Source organism: Bos indicus x Bos taurus, chromosome 3 (genome assembly GCF_003369695.1).
Source record: "Bos indicus x Bos taurus breed Angus x Brahman F1 hybrid chromosome 3, Bos_hybrid_MaternalHap_v2.0, whole genome shotgun sequence".
Lineage (NCBI taxonomy): Eukaryota > Metazoa > Chordata > Mammalia > Artiodactyla > Bovidae > Bos > Bos indicus x Bos taurus.
In genome coordinates, this window is record NC_040078.1 from 59,313,929 (window position 1) to 59,330,001 (window position 16,073).

The 16,073-nt window shown below is 45.4% G+C and overlaps 1 protein-coding gene across 1 annotated transcript in view; it reads left to right on the forward strand.

Moving 5' to 3' along the window:
- The first annotated feature begins 2,610 nt into the window (after nt 1-2,610).
- Nucleotides 2,611-16,073, forward strand: part of LPAR3 (lysophosphatidic acid receptor 3) — an 83,765-nt gene continuing 70,302 nt past the window's right edge. The window contains exon 1 of the mRNA XM_027536693.1: nt 2,611-2,776. The gene's annotated coding sequence lies outside the window, so the exon portion shown is untranslated. The remainder of the gene's footprint in view (nt 2,777-16,073) is intronic.

Consider the following 16,073-nt stretch of genomic DNA (forward strand, 5'->3'; position numbering starts at 1 on the left):
CTTTTCTTTTCATTTCTTTAGAAATGACCTTTTCTTCAGGCTTTCCTCAAAACCTTCCAGATAAGTTATTTCAGGTACCACTGACATCTCACTTTATAACTTCCATTTCACTTCCTTATTCCATTCACCTGCTTTAAGCATCATCATTGCTAATTAGGACAGATAAGCAAAATTGAACGGTGATTCAGTTCAGATACTTCCCAAAGGTAAGAAAGACAAATCTATGAGCCCCTGCCCTATACTTGGAGGTCTAAGCTGAGCTGGGGGCAGAGGAACAGGAGCCTCTTTTCATAAGTCCTGAGAGGAAGAAGTCCTGCCTGTGTCCTGTTTTGCTTCTCATCATGGCAGCTGGCTGACCTGGTTTTAGTTTTGTTTGCTTATTTATTTACTTTGCAGCATTTATTCCCTGCCAAGTAAATGCTGGCTGACACAAGTTCTCCAAGGTCATAATTGTTCTTCCAGCCATCACTACTCCATTCTATCAAGTATTGTAGAATCCATCCCCTACACTGGCCTGCCTTTCCCCTCATAGAAACAATGTTATAAATCTTTGGGTCTCCAGGAACATAAACTAGACCAGTTTGTATACAGGAAGCTGATCAGCAAATGTTTGTTGAAAAAGTTTTGAATGATTTTCCAGCCAGTGATCTTTAAGGCAAAGTATATCCTCAGGCTTTGTGTTTACCATTTTTTGCTGTTAATTTTAATTTGGTTTTACTGATTAAAATTTTTTTTTTTTTTTTTAGAAAAGTGAGACACTCTAGGCCCTACAAGGATTTACAGAATCTGGTGGATAATCCCTCCAAAAAACTAGAATTTAGAGCCACATTTGTCTCTTTACTTGCCCTTTGCGTTCTGTCTCCTTTTTCCTGTTCCTGCCTATAGGTCAATAAACTAGCTGTTCTTCCTGCCCCATCCCCTCTGCATATCTTTCTCGCATCACTTCCTTGTCTTCTGCTCAGATTTATTAAAAACCATCTAGTTAGAATGTCTTTTTCCTGTTGCAACACAGTTCACCATCTTTCCTTCTCCTTTCTCCCTTTTAAGGATTCATACATCAAAGGTAATCACATCTGGCCTACAAGATCCCTGTTCCACTTTGCGTTGCTCCAGTTCAGGAAGTTCCCAAGTTACAACATAATGAGTTGCCAAAATCCCTTTGCTAATAAGTTGTTTGGAACTTGGAACAAATTTCCCAGCAAAAAGAAGGCTCTAAGTGGTATTTACAGTTCCCAGTCCAGCCTACAAGTTACTCACTCAACATACTACAGATTTATTGAGTCAAGCATTTGGTAAGTGCTGGTGGTTGAGAATTTTTGTGTTTACCACATTGCCCTTCAGCACTGTTATTTGAGTTGAGCTGTTCCCTCCCCTGGCCTCATACTCATATATATCGTCTGCAAGAGTTTTGCTTGTTCCGGTAAACATGATCTTTAGCACTAACTACAAGTTGTATCTCTCTATATACAATTCATCTGTAAGACAGCACAGTCGTTTTCTGCACACCCAGAAGAAGCAACAATATTTTGGGCACATGTTGATGAACGTATAACCCAATCTCTATGAAAGTTTGAAGCACACTAGGCTGTCATGGCCTACAGGATGAGATCCATTGCATAAAGAATAAAACATTATTATTTTCAGAGGAAGCAGAATTTCTTTAATGGTAAGAGGGAAGTTATCATTCAGATTGTTTCCTGGGATATGGTTCCTAGTTAGCATACAAAAGGGCCCGATATCAGCATCGAATGACGAGTGAAAGAATGGATGAATGAATGGCAAAGGGTTACAGGAAGACATCTCCGCTTCTGTCTGGGTTTCCCAAGGTTTTGAAGTATGAGGAGGAAGGACCTCACTTCACCGTATTTCCCTCCTGTGTGGTCACTGGGAAAACGCGACTCTCTGCACGTCTGTGCCCTTTTTGCTTTGCAGACTTTAGAGAGAACAAAGTCTTCATGACAAACATTGTTTTACTTTGCACCTTCCTTCTTTACCAAAGGTGGGTCAATGGAGGCTTTATATTTCAGCTTTGAGAAACAGTATCCAAGACTCTTGACCCCAAGAGGCCCAGAATTCTCTTACAAGAAATTTAAATATTTTTTGTTCCCTGTTGCAATAAACAGGTGCCTAGGAAAAGGCCCCGAATCAAATGTCTGTAAACACCCTTAGCTTCTGGGACTGCCTGCTCCCTTAAAGGGCTTTGGGATTCGAGTTTTAGAGCAAGCGGCCAGCTGCCTCCCACGTGGTCTGTACTTTCCTGAAGCCACTTCAAAGGAATCTCTCCCCGCAGAATGAGGAGAGGTACAGGGGGACAGTGCTTTAATACAGGGCTCCAAGCTATGGCTCTGTAGGGCCTGTGGGTGCTAGGGGTCCTTCAATGAGTGCCATCTCCTGGAGGCCGGTCGCACTCCTGAGGACCAGTCCCAGGCAGAAGGGCATCTGCAGAAGAGCCCCGAGCGCCGATCCGTGCCTCGCCGGTGGGGGGCGCTCTCCCGTGGGAACAGTCGGGCCGGGCGGAGCCGGAGAGGCGGAGCTGGGCGGGACGCGGACCCCCCGCCCCCTGGGCGCCGCCCCTCGCTCTGCCAAACTTTGGGTTCCCAGCGGGTCTAAGCGGCCACTGGAGAGGAGGCGCGCCGCCGCCCGCCCGCCCGCCCGCCGCGTCCTCCGCCGCTGCTAGCGCTCGGCCCCCGGTCGCCCGTCGCGCTCGGCCCCGAGGGCATGCGGCAGCAGCAGCGGTCCCGGTTCCCGGGCTCGGCGGCGCGGGCGAGCGTGAGCGGTGAGTGGGGCGCGGAGCTCGGGGAGGGTTCCCGGAGCTGCAGCCGGCCGGGCCGCGTGGGGAGGTCGGGCCGCATCTCTGCCGGGCCCAGCCCGCGGCTTTTTTGGGTTGCCTGACGTCTAGCCCGGACCCCAAACCTATTCCATGTACCTTGGACAGATCTCTTTGGGCGACGTGGAGCACATCTTGCCCTTTCCGCCTTCCTTTTTTCCCTGCTAGGAGTAAAAAGCCGTCGGGATGCAGAATCCGCGCTGCGTCCTTGCCTGCTGTGAGCTGGTGGGCTGGGCTCAGAGGAGCGGAGAGCCGGGCGCAGGTTCCGCTGGCTTTGCACAGGTGCTTCTTTTCCAAACTCGATCTTGCAGCCGTCGATGGTGAACTTAGGTTCTCCCGTAGAGCCCACAGATAGAACATTTTCCAGCCATCAACTCCTCCCGGGAGTGGCGGTGTGTTAGTTAGGGAACAGTTCGAACCATGCGAGGTATCCAAAGATTTGGGAAATGGTTATTATGAATTCACTAGTAACTCTGTCAGGGGCAGTGCTTTGAGAGTAAGTGAAGGTCCTGACGGTCCCCCTCACCACCTGCAGACAAAAGTGCTTTGTTCTGTAGCAGTGTTACTTTATTGCTTTCCTTCAACAAGTTACAACTACCTAAAATTGCTTAGAAATTTCTCAAGCAAATACTTTGAGGAGTGACTGTGCTATTGGAAACAGTTTAGTTTTATTAAGGGAATCATTAAAACTGCCCCCAAAATATGTGGGTCATTTTTAAACGGCATTTTCCATGAAATGTTACTTGTTACTGTCACTGCGGTGCGTTTCACCCCCCCCCTACTTCTTTGCTGCCCTGGGTATTACCTGGCTTTGGGATATTATTTTAGAAGTTAAGAGCTTCTTTCAGCTTCTCACGGCTCCTACTTTTGTAAGTCAGAGAATAAAGTAAATGCCAGTCACAGGTGATCCCTCTTCACCAGTCGGTTATTATTTCATGCACTGCACAGCATGTCATCAATGCATGACCTTTTGTATTGCTAAGGAGAGTTACTGGGTTTTCCAGTGAGCTACTTAATCAGGGGTTGCTAACCTTGCTTCCGATGAGGAATTTCATCCAATTTTGTGTGTTCTGATCCAGTGAATAGAATTTTCCTTTTTTTGAACAGAAGTGATAGTTAGAAACACACCACTTCTGCTCTACTAACACCATGCTTGTCCAAACAAAGTGGGCTGTTCTAAAATACACCGCAAGCAACCCCTGCCAGTGAGGTTTCTATACTTGAGATAAGCTTCTGGAGGTGTCTCTTGTACCATGCGACTGTATATATCATATAGTGATATCCAGTCATCTGGACATAACATATTCATTGTTATGTCAATATAAGTACCAAGTGCGTGCGTGTGTGGTATGCGTGCTTAGGCATATCCGACTCTTTGCAGCTCCATTGACTGTTGCCTGCCAGGTTCCTCTGTCCGTCCATGGGATTCTCCAGGCAAGAATACTGGAGTGGGTTGCCATTCCCTTTACCAGGGGTTCCTCCCAACCCAGGGATCGAGCCCATGTCTCTTATGTCTCCTGCATTGGCAGATAGGTTCTTTACCACCAGCGCTACCTGGGAAGTCCATATAAGTACCAAGTACCTAGAAAAACAGATTATTTGAACACATTTTTCAAGTTTTATATTTTTGTCTTTAGAATTCAAAACTTTGTAGCTTTAACTCTAAGTAACACATTTCTTTTCTGAATCTTACAGATGCATGAATAGTAGTTACCAGTCTCTTTATATTATTAGGTCAGGTCTAGTTAAATATCTAGGTTTCCCTGGTGGCTCAGTGGTAGAGTCTGTCTGCCAACACAGGAGACTTGGGTTTGATCCCTGCGTCAGGAAGAATCCCTGGAGAAGGAAATGGCAACCCACTGGGAAATCCTATGGACAGAGGAGCCTGGTGGGCTACAGTCCATGGGGTCACAAAGAGTTGAATAGGACTTAGTGACTAAAGAACAATTTACGTATCTGGATGATTTACAAGGTGTTTAATTGAGCAGATCTACGTATGTTTTCTACAAATGAAGACTAAAATGAAAACATTTCAAAATGGGATAATTTTCCATTTATGTTCATCAGAACCTATTTGAAAATCTACATGCTAATCCTCTCTCATTTTTCCAAAACATATAGACACAGAGGAACCCCTGCACACATAGCACCATAGCCAGTTAGCAGTCAAGGCACACACCCTCAAAGTGGTGCACCCATGCCCGAGGCTGGCTGCCTCTCCGCCAGGTTTTTCATCTTGGAGCAAAAATCCACCATAATCTAAGCCTAGCGTCTGATTTCTTTGGGCTGTGGCTGGGGGAATCATTGTAACTCGAATGGGAATTGCTATAACTCAAATTACCCATTAGCCATTCTCTGTGGAGTATACATTAATTCAAGATGCTTTCTGGACTGTGATTATACCCAACAGAGTGGTTAAGTCTGATTGCAAGGTTCTAAATGGCAGAACCCAGGCCCAGGGCATTATTACTGTGGTGTAAAGAGAAGAGCTGGGCTTTGCAGTCAGACCAGCCTTTGTTCCAGGCCAGGCTTTGCGACTATGAATACTTTGCTTCACCTCTCTAATTTCCTTGTCTGTAAAAATGAAGATTATATCCACCTCCCAAGATGAAAAGAGAAAGCACTTAGTGGGGTCTTGATGTATAGAAGTACTCCTTAAATGTTGGCTGCCCCCTTTCCCTCCTGCTGCTAAGTCGCTTCAGTCGTGTCCAACTCTGCGCGACACCATAGACGGCAGCCCACCAGGCTCTGCCATCGCTGGGATTTTCCAGGCAAGAACACTAAAGTATTGACATTTCTATAAACATGCTGCTAATGTACATTGTACTGGTTAGAGTGCAAAGAGAGATTCCCAAGTCCTGAGTGACTTAGAGATGTTCTTCTCACTTCTCTTACTCATTTTCCTGCTTCCTCGCCATGGCCCTTTTATTCTTCTGTCCATTGTTTCTCCTGAAGATACTGAGCTGCCCCCTCTCTGACCTTTGTCCCTCATCCGGGATTCTTTGTGTATGTGGAGGAATCCCCTGGAACTTAGTCCTGCCGTGGCTGGGAAAGGTGGAGGTGAGGGGCGCAGAGCTGAGTGAAAGCCCCAAGAGCTTGTGCCCTTACAGTGCTGGGTTAGAGAGGCAGTTTGGTGTACAGGGGTCTGAGTTCTAACCCCAGCCACACTTGAGTGAACTCTTGTGACCCTGAATAAATTGTGTATCATCTTTGAATCAGTTTTCTCATTTGCACAATGGGGATAATGATTCTTTTTCTAGCTACCTGCATTGGTTGTGTTGGGTCCCATTAAATCAGGTATGCAGAAGAGCTTTGTGCCCGGCCAGGGTCACATAACGGAGAAGGCAATGGCAACCCACTCCAGTACTCTTGCCTGGAAAATCCCGTGGACGGAGGAGCCTGGAAGGCTGCAGTCCCTGGGGTCGCTGAGGGTCGGACACGACTGAGTGACTTCACTTTAACGCATTGGAGAAGGAAATGGCAACCCACTCCAGTGTTCTTGCCTGGAGAATCCCAGGGACGGGGGAGCCTGGTGCGCTGCCGTCTACGGGGTTGCACAGGATCTGACACGACTGAAGTGACTTAGCAATAGCAGGGTCACATAACTATTGGAATTAAAGAGGCAGGGCCTCCAGATATGGGGCACACAGGCTGTAGGGGTGGGAGGATCTCCACATGGGTGTTGGACATGCTGAGTGAACTTGCTGCCTCCTCAAGGAAGAAATCCTGCCAAAGGCTGCAAGATTGCTCCATGGGAAATATGAGAGGAAGAGAAATTTCAGGACCAAGATTACCTAACATTGTGTGATCGAAGGCAGGGCAAAGGTCCAAAGAAGTTTTCATTCCATCTTAGAATTACCTGTGCTGTCTGCTCATCTCAGTTCTTAGTAGACAGAAACATAGAGTTAACTAACCAGCCAGTGAGTCAGAGCAGAGTGGTACTGGCGATCATCAGACATTAAATTGGGGTGCCCTATCCTGTCCCTGGGCTTCCCAGGTAGCACCGGTGGTGAAGGACCAGCCGGCCAATGAAGGAGACAGAAGAGATGTGGGTTGATCCCTGGGTCAGGAAGATTGTCTGGAGGAGGGCATGGCAACCCACTCCAGTGTTCTCGCCTGGAGAATCCCATGGACACAGGAACCTGGTGGGCTACAGTCCATGGGGTCGCAAAGAGTTGGACACTACTGAAACAACCTAGCAGGCATGCACAAGCCATCCTCCCTGGCCTATGCCTACTTGGTAACTTGAGTCTCCAAGGCTTACTCTGCAAAGCACTAAACCACTCAAGGCATTCCCCGTCCTACCCCAAACAATTAAGCTTATTATTTAATTCAGTCTGAAAGGTGTGTGTTGCTCTCTGTCTGGCTTGCCTGGTGAGCCAGGAGAACAGAGCCCAGTGAAAGGAAAGTCTCACTTCCTGGCTTGTACCCCCTCTTCCCTCTCCAGGCTGATGTCTTCATCCTTATTGCTCTTCATCTCCTGGCCTGGCCTCTGTGGCCCCAACCCCTAGCCTCTTGTCCCATCAGCCTACTGCCTTGAACTCCTCGCTTGCCTGTTCCCCTCCCTGCTCCCGTGGACCTTGCCTCCCATCCTCAGATGTGAATTATTCATACAGCCAGGTCTGGGCCAGACTGAGAGTCACTCTGAAAAACAGCCTGCCGCACCCCTTCCTAACGATGTTAGTCAGCCCCTGAAATTACTCATCAGCTCTCCTGTGTCTTTATTGCTCCCTGGATGTTTGGCTGGAGGACCTACTAGCCCTGGTTGATTCAGCCTTGTGCAGCCTGATATGGCATCATCAGGGTGGCTTGGCAGGTGGCAGGGATGGGTTGAAGGGCATTTTATCTCCTCCATAAGTGCCACTAGTTTGCCCAAAGGCTCTCCAAACAAATATGCAATCTGAATAAAAGCAGTGTGCTTGCTTTGTAAATGCACCTTTAAGGCCATTCCCCTGGTCTCCCCTTTTAGTCTTGCTGCCTCCAGACCCCTCTTTTTCAGAAAGGCTTGAGCTGTCCCCAGATGGACTCAGAGCATGTAAATCAAAGGTGGGCAGTAGAGTCCATCACAGACGTTCACTTCCCAAAGGGAGCTAGAATCCAATGTTAAGGCTCAGAGCCCTTGAAAGTAACTAGTTGTTGAAGATCAAAGCAAGGCACTGGGTATAGAACATCCCTGAATAATTCGCCTCCTGCCCTGGTTGATTTCTAATAGGTCAATCCTTTGAATAGGAACCCTCTCCCTGAACTAAACTGTCATATGGATCTGGCAAGGAGAAAATAAGTATAATCTTTTTCTATATCCCCATGGCATTAGGCGGAGAAGGCAATGGCACCCCACTCCAGTATTCTTCCCTGGAAAATCCCAGGGACAGAGGACCCTGGTGGGCTGCCGTCTGTGGGGTCACACAGAGTCGGATACGACTGAAGCAACTTAGCAGCAGCAGCAGCATGGCATTAGGATTAGTCAGGGTTCTCCAAAGAATGGAACCAATGGGATAGCTGTTTATAAGAGGGTGTTTGTTTCAAGAATTGACGTAGGGTCATGGAGGCTGAGAAGTCACACAGTCTTGCCATCTGCAAACTAAAGAACCAGCAAAGCAGGTAGTGTAATTCAGTCTGAGTCTGAAGGCCTGGGAATAGAAGCGCTGATGTCTGAGGGCAGGAGGAGATGTTATCCCAGCTCAGACAACAGGGAATATTGGCTCTTCTGCCTCCTTTTTGCTCTATTCAGTCTCTCAGCAGACTGGATGATACTCAGCCACTTTGCTTGAGGATCATCTTCTTTACTCAGTCTACAGATCCAAATGCTAATCTCTTCTAGAACCACCCTCATGGCACACTTACTTACCAGCTAAGTGGGCATCCCTTAACCCAGTCAAGTTGCACATAACAATAATCCTTGCATCACCAAACCAGGAAGTTGCCATTGTTACAACAGTACCATCCAATCCACAAAGCCCACGCATATTTCATCAAGAGTCCCCCAGATGTCTCTTTTTTTCCTGCCTGATTTGGGATTCATGTTAAATTTGTCATATTGTTTTCTAGAATAGTTACTCAGACTTTCCCTTTCCTAAAGCCCTTGCAGTTATACAGGTCTTGCATACAGTAGATGACTCTCAGACTGGGTCTGGCCAGCATTTCTTCCCAACCAGACTTGAGCATATGTTCTTGGCAGGATGCTCTGCTCTTCTCAGCACATCACATTAGAAGATACACAATATCAGCCTATCCACCACTGGAATTTTGGCCCTAATCACCTGATTATGTTGGTGTCTGCCACATCTCCCCACCTTCAATTCACCATTTTTCCCTTTGAAATATATTGGTGTTTGTGGAGAGGCATTCTGAGATTATTCTAATAGCCTGTTCCTCATTAAACCTCTACCTAAAGCCTTATTGGGATTCCCTGATAGCTCAGTTGGTAAGAATCCGCCTGCAATGCAGGAGACCCCGGTTTGATCCCTGGATCGGGAAGATCCACTGGAGAAGGGATAGGCTACCCACTCCAGTATTCTTGGGCTTCCCTTGTGGCTCAGCTTGTAAAGAATCTACCTGCAATGCGGGAGACCTGGGTTCAATCCCTGGATTTGGAAGATCCCCTGGAGAAGGGAAAGACTACCCACTCCAGTATTCTGGCTTGGAGAATTCCATGGACTATAAAGTCCATGGGGTTGACGAACAGTCAGACATGACTTTTTATTCTTCCCTGCTGACTTCTGCCAGAATCAGCTACCTCTCTGAAGGTTGCCAAATGGTGATTCTTTAGTTCCATTACTCCTTTCACATTTGTTAGTTGGCATTCAATTATAAGGAAGAACTTTCTTTCTCCTTCATGCATTTATTCATTATATTAGGACGTATTTGTGGATTCTTTTTGAATACAATATGTTGAGATCTCATACTATCATTACTTATTTTGATGCTCAAATTGTTCTCAGTTTGACCAGTTGAGAGTCCCTCTGAACTTGCTCCTTTGTCCTTTTGGCATCTTTATCATTCACTGAGCATTTTAAAGTTTTCTGTCATCACGAGCTATCTCAGGCTTATCTTGTACTTTCCCTGACCTGGTTAGTCATCCCTTTTGGTAGAGAATGGTATTTAGAAAACAAGATATGGAAGGTTGGTGTGCCATTGTTACTGGGGTATTGTTGCTTTAGATCTCTCAGAGGACAAACTAGGAAATATATGTATATATATATATACATTTATATATTGTCTACATAAGGCCATATATTATAAAATCATGAGTTCATACTAAGACCTCCAATTCCAATCCAACACCCAAGGATCTTTCTAGTCTTACCTGTTTATATATTTCTACATATCATCTCTGGCAGTTAGAAACTTGACTCCCATTGCCTTCAGTATTTTTACTTATTTGTTCAAAGTAGCTCATCTCTCAGCCACAAAGGCCATCCTGCTTCCCCTGTGTCCACCTCTCTTCCCACTGCTGCCTGTCTTTGACTGCCAGGCCTGTTAGCTCAGGCATGTGTGCAGCTTTATTATCAGCCTCCAATCCCTCCAGCTCCCTATGGTTCCCCAACTATAGCCCATTCTTCCTTGCAGCTCCCCAGACTCCCTTTCATCATAACTGCATTCTCAGCCACGTGCTGGCCCCTCAGTTCTGGGGAGGGAAGAAAAGAGAAGGTAGAGAAAGAGAGAAGATAGGAATGATAGAAAGCAAAAAGAGAAATAGTATATACATTTTAAAAAGTTTCCATGGGTTGATATTAGGTCAACACTAGCCTTTCTTAGTTAAGTTCTAATCTAACTTTGGTAGTCAGATAATTGATGTCTGTGGCCTAGTTCAGCTGGTAAACTCTGTTGAGATGATGGGGAAGGTAAAATTCGTTAGGAGAAACTATTTCTTAAATTATATGATTCAACATGTTAGAAGTAAACTGAGTTGCTTGCTCTTCTGAGTTTTCTCTGAAGGAGGCAAACTAATTAATTGTTGCTATTTTCTATCTGTACTTAGAGTTTTAGCCATTTTCATTTGATAATGGATTTTCCCCATAAACTCTTGTCAAAAATTCCAAGTAGAGATACATTTACAAATTTTATTGACATTTACCACAATCATATTATATTACTTCTAGAATCACTAAATGCTTGCAAAAGGCATTAATGTCATTACAAAAACCAAATCTGCATATTTTATTTCTCATGGGGTTAGAGGATTAACTACTGAAAAAAAAGAGGCTGCAGTGGTCAGAGTGGTGAAAAGAGCCCTGGGCTCAAAGGATGAGAGCTGGTCAGAGTGAATCAGTGTCTCCTGGTTTTACTTTTCTCCTCTGTGAGAAGGAGAAAGCTATCCTGCCCATCTCACCATGGGCTCAATGGGAAGAGACATGAACTCACCTCGAAAACTGCTCATTGGTCTTTTAATGAATATATTTGGATGGGTTACTCCAAGATCCAAAGTGGTAGAGGAAGTGTAGTAAAATTATTAGAAGATTAAACATGGGGTTTAATTTCATCGGGTGAAGATTAAACACCCAGCTGGCTAAACTCCATTTATACTTTTTCTCTGGGGCTGCATGTTTCCAACTGGTAGTGAGAAACACCAGTTAGTGACCCTGGACAGGGTGGTAGAGGGGAGACGTCTTGAGGTTGTAACGCCAGTGACCCACCCAGCCTGAGGGAGGGATTTCCTCCTTTGATCTTCCCTCCCTGGTCTCTCTTGGGATCCCCGCCCCCACCTGTCGGGAACAGACTTGCCCTGTTGCTTTACTGGACTTGTCTGACGCCTCTGGACCTGGAAGTGGGCTGAGAACTTTACACTGGCTGTTCGTTCACTTTGTCCCAATAACCCAATAACCTGACAAGTTAGTCTTGTCTCAGTTTCATAACAGAGAAAATTGAGGCTCAAAGAGGATAAGTAACTGTCCTCGTGTGTGCATGCTCAGTTGTGTCCAACTCTCTGTGACCCCGTGGAATGCAGCCCGCCAGGCTCCTCTGTCCATGGGATTTCCCAGGCAAGAATACTGGGGTGGGTTGCCATTCCTTCTGCAGGGGATCTTCCTGACCCAGGGATGGAAACCCAGGTCTAGTGCCACCTGGGAAGCCCAACTGTCCTCAGGCCCCACTGACAATAACAATACAGCCTCTATGTCAGAGACTACTCTGAATGCCTCATTAAATCTCACAGTAGTCTTAGGAAGAGGGTACTGTTGTTACCTCCATTTTATAGATGACACAATTAGGTACAGAGAGGTTAAACCTGGTAAGCAAGGCTTTAGGTTTACCTGTTGGCTCAGTGGTAAAGAATCTGCCCACCAGTGCAGGAGACATAGGTTGGATCCCTGGGTCAGAAAGATCCCCTGGAAGAAATGGCAACCCACACCAGTATTCCTGCCTGGAAAATCCCATGGACAGAGGAGCCTGTCAGGCTACAGTCCATGGGGTCACAAAGGGTCTGATACAGCTGAGTGACTAAACAACAGCAACAAAAGCAAGGCTTTACACTCAGGCCAGTTATCACCAGAGGCCATATTCTTTTTGGTCTTTTGATATCCAGTTTCCCCAACACCATTTGTTGAAGACACTGTCTTTTCTCCATTGCATATTCTTGACACCCTTGCCAAAGATCAGTTGATCATATACACATGAATTTATTCCTGGGCTGTCTATTCTGTTCCATTTGTCTATGTGTGTCAGTCACTCAGTCGTGTCCGACTTTGTGACCCCATGGGCTGTAGCATACCAGGGTCCTCTGTGCATGGAATTCTCCAGGCAAGAATACTGCAGCAGATAGCCATTGCTTTCTCTAGGGGATCTTCCTGACCCAGGGATCAAACCCAGGTCTCCCACATTGCAGGCAAATTTTTTACCATCTGAGCCACCAGTGAAGCCTCCATTTGTCTATTCAGTTCAGTTCAGTCGCTTAGTCGTGTCCGATTCTTTGCAACACCACGAATTGCAGCGTGCCAGGCCTCCCTGTCCATCACCAACTCCTGGAGTTCACTCAAACTCATGTCCATCGAGTCAGTGATGCCATCCAGCCATCTCATCCTCTGTCGTCCCCTTCTCCTCCTGCCCCCAATCCCTCCCAGCATCAGAGTCTTTTCCAATGCGTCAACTCTTTTCATGAGGTGGCAAAGTACTGGAGTTTCAGCTTTAGCATCATTCCTTCCAAAGAACACCCAGGGCTGATCTCTTTTAGAATGGACTGGTTGGATCTTATTGCAGTCCGAGGGACTCTCAAGAGTCTTCTCCAACACCACAGTTCAAAAGCATCAATTCTTCGGCACTCAGCTTTCTTCACAGTCCAACTCTCACATCCATACATAACCACTGGAAAAACCATAGCCTTGACTAGATGGACCTTTGTTGGCAAAGTAATATGTCTGTCTTTATGTCATACTTTTTCTGATCACTGTAACTTTATATTGGTTTGAAGTATGTTTTGAAACCAGGAAATATAAGGCCTCCAGATTTGTTCTTTCTCAAGATTGTATTGGCTATTTGGAATCCTTTGTGTTTTCACATGAATTGTAAGATTTTTTTTTCTATTTCTGTAAAAAAAAAAAGTGCCACTGAGATTGTGATAGCAATTGCTCTGAATTTGTTGTGTAGGCATCTTAACAATCAATTCATTTAAGTTCAGTTCAGTTGCTCAGTTGTGTCCAATTCTTTCTGATCCTGTGGACCTTAGCACACCACACCTCCCTGTCCATCACCAACTCCTGGAGTTTACTCAAACTCATGTCCACTGAATCGGTGATGCCATCCAGCCATCTCATCCTCTGTCGTCCCCTTCTCCTCCTGCCTTCAATCTTTCCCAGCATCAGTCTTTTCCAATGAGTCGGCTCTTCACATCAGGTGGCCAAAGTATTGGAGCTTCAGCTTCAGCATCAGTCCTTCCAATGAATATTCAGGACTGATCTCCTTTAGGATGGACTGGTTGGATCTCCTTGCAGTTCAAGGGACTCTCAAGAGTCTTCTCCAACACCACAGTTCAAAAGCATCAATTCTTCGGAGGTCAGGTTTCTTTATATTCCAACTCTCACATCCATACATGACTGCTGGAAAAACCATAGTTTTGACTAGACGGACTTTTGTTGGCAAAGTAATGTCTCTGTTTTTTAATATGCGTCTAGGTTGGTCATAGCTTTTCTTCCAAGGAGCAAGCGTCTTTTAATTTCATGGCTGTAGTCACCATCTACAGTGATTTTGGAGCCCAAGAAAATAAAATCTCTGACTGTTTCCATCTTTTTCCCATCTATTTGCCATGAAATGATGGGACCAGATGCCATGATCTTAGTTTTCTGAATGTTGAGTTTTAAGCCAGCTTTTTCACTCTCCTCTTTCACTTTCATCAAGAGACTCTTTAGTTCTTCACTTTGTGCCATAATATCTTAACAATATTAGGTTCTAATCCATGAGCACAGCATGTCTTTCCATTTACTTATGTCTTCTTCAATTTCTTCCACCATTGTTTTATGGTTTTGAATATACAAATATTTTGCTTCATTGGTTATATTAATTCTTAAGTATTGTATTCATTATAGTGCTATTGTGAATCAGTTTGTTTTCTTAATTTCCTTTTCAGTTTGTTTATTGTTGGTGTTTAGAAATGCAACTGATTTTTGTATGTTGATTTTGTGTCCTACAACTTTACTGAATTCGTCCATTAGTTCTAACAGTTTTTTTTTTTTAACGTATGTGGGATCTTTAGGGTTTTCTACATATGAGATCATGTCATCTGCAGACATATAAGTTTACGCCTTCCTTTCTGATGTGAATACCTTTTATGTCATCATCTTGTCTGATTCTCGCAAGAACTGAGATACTGTATTGAACAGAAGGGGCCAGAGTGGGTATCCTTGCCTTGTCCCTCCTGATCTTACAGGAAGAACTTTCAGTTTTTCACTGTTGAGTATGATGTTCATTGCCGGGGCCTTGCTCTTTAACCACTCTGCTCACCTGCTTTACTAGTAGTACTTGAACCCAGAACCCAAAACCCGTGTTCTTCCACCACACCACGTCGCCTCTCCTCTGCTTCCTCACGCCCTTCTACCTGCCCCTTCCTGCTTCCCTGCTTTGTTTCAAGCAGCAGAAGAGGGAAGCGGCAGTGCCCGAGGCCTCATCACGGCAGTGCTGGGCCCATACTTTCAGGCAGGGGACGGGGCTTTCCTGGATGTAGGTAGTGTCGTGCGGGTATAGGATGCCTTTGGTACTGGTCCTTGTTAAATTGAAGTGTTAGAGCGTGAACAGCGATTCCAGAATGCCAGCTGCATATTGCACTGAATTTGGGGGAAATTTTGAGTTAACTGACTTTCTTGAGAAGTATTATCTACCATTTATTGAGTACACCCTATGTGCTAAGCATCTTGCTAGGCGCTTTATAAACAGTGCTTTCATTATCCTTTCAACTATCTATAATGTTGTTGTAGTTATTGTGCTGTAGTTACCTTTAGAGAGGAAGGAAAAGGCTCTGGCCAGATCAGTGATGTGCCAGGTTAGAGGTGTTGCTGACAGTGAAGAGCCTACATCTGACCCAGGGCCAGCTGTCGCCAAAGCTCCTGCTGCTTTCTCCCTGCTCCCCAGCCCCCCCTGTGTCACAGCCTGCCATACTTTCCTTGAAAGGATTTAGATGACCAGAACTCCACAGGTCTGGCCTTCCCTTCTCTAAACCTTGTTTTAAATACTCATGATAAAATGTCCATTTCATTGCTTATTCTGACCGACAAACATTCATTATACAATGGAGGGATAGAAGCAAGCAGACCACAACAAAATAAAACTCCCACCCTTCTGAAAAGTGGAAGACACCTAGCAGCCACAGGTGTGTAAAAATGATGAACCACTGCTGGGAAGGAATTATTAAGATTTCCCTGCCTCAATCCCTGCTACTGCTCTCTGAGAGAGTCTTCCTAGTGGCCTTGACTTTGACTCTGTTGCCTGGGAAGTTCTTCCTTATCCATTACCCTCTATGGCCATATCTGAAATGGATGTTGGAAAGTATGAACTCCATGCCTCGCTATAGCTTCCATGGCAGTGTGGTTCCTTAAAAAGTTTACAGTCTTCTGATCTGTTTGCTTCTGGTCAATTCCATACACCAGTTACCATATCCAAGTTCTATTCTGGACCAAGTTCTTTAGCATTCCTTATTTCCCAGTGTCTGTCTGGGTCCATCTCTCTCTTCCTCTCCTTAGTTGTTTCTACTCTGACTTCCTCTAAAACATGGACTTGGGCAGGAGGGTGCACGCTTACTCTGATCTTTCCTATCAGCCTGACT